Consider the following 2841-nt stretch of genomic DNA (forward strand, 5'->3'; position numbering starts at 1 on the left):
GTAAACGTTTTTAAATAACCACTGTTCCAAAGCCAATAAAGCACGTGCCATCGACTATCGCGTATGTTCACAACACATTTCGAACATTGCAGTTTAGCTATCTAATGCTGACTAGTTAGTTTACAAAGTAAATATACTATGAACAGATAGTTAGTTATATGAATGAAATATCACCTATTTGCGAGTGGATCCTGCACCAAACGACTCAACCGATGACCATTCAAATACACACTTCTCCCTAAAGAAAAGGGGACTAATATGAATAAATAAACAAAGCACAAAACCGCTCGTTAGCTACACACTTCCAGGGAACGGCTAGCCAGTGTAACCATGTCGATCACATTGAAAGATGACAGATTACATAGCTAGAGTTTTCCATGTCGTATTATTTATCTTCTGGCGGGCTAATCAATCAGTTGTCATTTTGGCGAGGTGGAAAACAAACTAAGAATATTTTTCCAACCCGTGGTGCAAAACAAGCGATGACAACGTCTCGCGACCGAGGCAAGTCGACTCCGCACGACTCGCTTGCTGCTGGTAATGTTAAGATTTAAAATATCATGCAGAAAGTCACCAAACCACGCTTGTCTTGTTTTTGGTACAGATCCCAATGACAGTCTTTTCCGCGACGTTGAATCCCCTTCCTTCGGTATGTGTTTTGACTAACCAAATCCCCATTAAACCCACAGCTATACACAAAAGACCGATTTCCAAGAACTTTCCAGGAATCGCGTCACGTGGTGTAGAGCGCAACCATTTTTAAGGTAGTGCCAAGCCAGCTGCATCTCGTATGTTTGCGTGCTCATAATGTATATGCGTGTGCGTGATAGAGAATGGAAGAGAGAGCGATTTTTTTTACAAAATTCCAAGAAAATACTTTCGACGAAACCTGCATTTTCATGGAAACCGTGAAGTGTCTAGTTCCCTGAGCGCTGCTAAACCCTAACCGGCCTGCTGCTATAGAATACAATAAACACACGAATCCCATTTTATTAAATGCGATTGTGCCCGTAGAATTAGTCTAACTCACTTCTTAATTAACCACCTTATTTGTTTGGCTTTGAATATACTGAGTCTTTGTTGGGGACTCACACGTGCTGTTATGTAGGCCTAAAATGTATTAATGATGGTCATTAAATATCTAGGGTCCAAGTCAAAACGGGCGCGCTGTCCGCTGGGGCTACGGCCCCAGAGAGAGAGATGGTTGGGGTGCGGACGCAGCGGGAAAGAAGAGCTGGTCCAGGGCCTCAAATCAATTTACACAACAAACAGCATGCTATTTGACAAATGTATGACCTTACTTAACAATTAGACCTGGATCATTGATAGACTTTGGCAAATTAGTCTACTGCTGGCTTCATATGCAAGGGTCAAATATGCAATAGGCCTAGGGAAGCCACAGAGTGTCAAGGGTCAAGCCTGAAAGGAGAATTTCACCCACATATGTGTGTCGGAAAAGGTATTATGGTTATTTGGACAATGTTTGAGAATCATAGGCTAGTCTAGACTATCACTATCACCTGGGGGTATGCTGGCGGTGCCTATAGCAAGTAGTTGAAAAAGGTTATGAGTGGTATTATCCACTCTCTGTGCTATGTACAGAAGTACGGGTTCAAACACTAATTTCTGCCTGACGCAGAATTCAAAGCAATTCAACATCGGGTTTCCAGGCAAGGGTTAACAGTGTTGGGGAGTAGCAAAGCAACTCAACATCGGGTTTCCAGGCAAGGGTTAACAGTGTTGGGGAGTAGCAAAGCAACTCAACATCGGGTTTCCAGGCAAGGGTTAACAGTGTTGGGGAGTAGCAAAGCAACTCAACATCGGGTTTCCAGGCAAGGGTTAACAGTGCTGGGGAGTGGCGATTAGCGAACTACATGTAGACTAGTTCAACGAGTAATTTCACTACATTTTGCAGTCGCTTGGTGCTATTGAACTAAATTCAAATCGTAGTATTTTTTTCAGTAGTTAATTTGCCTACCTTGTTTGCCGTGTTGCGGTGTAGCTAACTTATGGAACTACACAATACTTTTTTTTGCAAAAATAAAATATGAGTGAAGAAGCAAGAATTGTCTTACTTTTTGGGCATCAAACCTGCCAAATTCTCACTTGAAACATGTTTTGCAATAGGCAAACATAGGTGAACAGCTGACTGAATTATCTGTTCTTGTAATTTGTAGTCTATGACATTGCATGTTTAGAAAACATCATTTTTCATTAAGTAGTTTGAATGTAGTGACTTTAGGTAACTTCTTGTAGTGTGAAGTAGGCCTAATTGGTAGCTTGGTAAACTATATTTTCAGAATAGTTTCCCCACCACTGGTTAAAAACTAAACCACATTAAATGCGTTTGATATATGGCTTACAGGGAATGTAAACTAGAGGCAAAGTCAAATAACATTGTGCGAATTAGGCCTATATGCAATAAAAGTAGAACATGTGTTCAGCAACTGGAAAAGTTTAGCATAAAACGAAATGTTGCATTGCTGATATTGGTTGATGTTTTGGTATTTCGATAAAACATCAGAAGTGGTTAATATGACACACAGATGCTCATTTGATTTCTAAATGATAACTAAGGCTGCGTTTACACAGGCAGCCAAATTCTGATATAAACATGTTCAAATTATTGACAAGATACTTGATCTGATTAGGAATAATATCCGATTGGAGCTGTCTGTGTAAATGCAGCCTAACCTGGCCACAAGCATCGAACATCATCACACTTATTCAAGGATGCCTTGTAAATATAAATTCCAAGTGCTCCATCTTTCGGTGGGTGAGATGGGTACAGGTTGTTTTTTAGTGGTACACCCGCCAGTAGATGGCAGCAAAGCGCATAAG

The 2841-nt window shown here is 40.8% G+C and overlaps 1 protein-coding gene across 2 annotated transcripts in view; it reads right to left on the bottom strand.

Annotated features, from left to right (window-relative positions):
- The window catches only part of socs2 (suppressor of cytokine signaling 2), an 11685-nt gene extending 10717 nt beyond the window's left edge, over positions 1 to 968 (bottom strand). Inside the window, exon 1 of one of the 2 annotated variants that reach the window (XM_021577343.3) lies at positions 175 to 968. The gene's annotated coding sequence lies outside the window, so the exon portion shown is untranslated. The remainder of the gene's footprint in view (positions 1 to 174) is intronic. The other variant, XM_021577345.3, reaches the window with a different exon arrangement.
- Between the last annotated feature and the right edge of the window lie 1873 nt (positions 969 to 2841).

Source organism: Oncorhynchus mykiss, chromosome 21 (assembly GCF_057628025.1).
Source record: "Oncorhynchus mykiss isolate SJ-2025 chromosome 21, ASM5762802v1, whole genome shotgun sequence".
NCBI classification, from domain to species: Eukaryota; Metazoa; Chordata; class Actinopteri; order Salmoniformes; family Salmonidae; genus Oncorhynchus; species Oncorhynchus mykiss.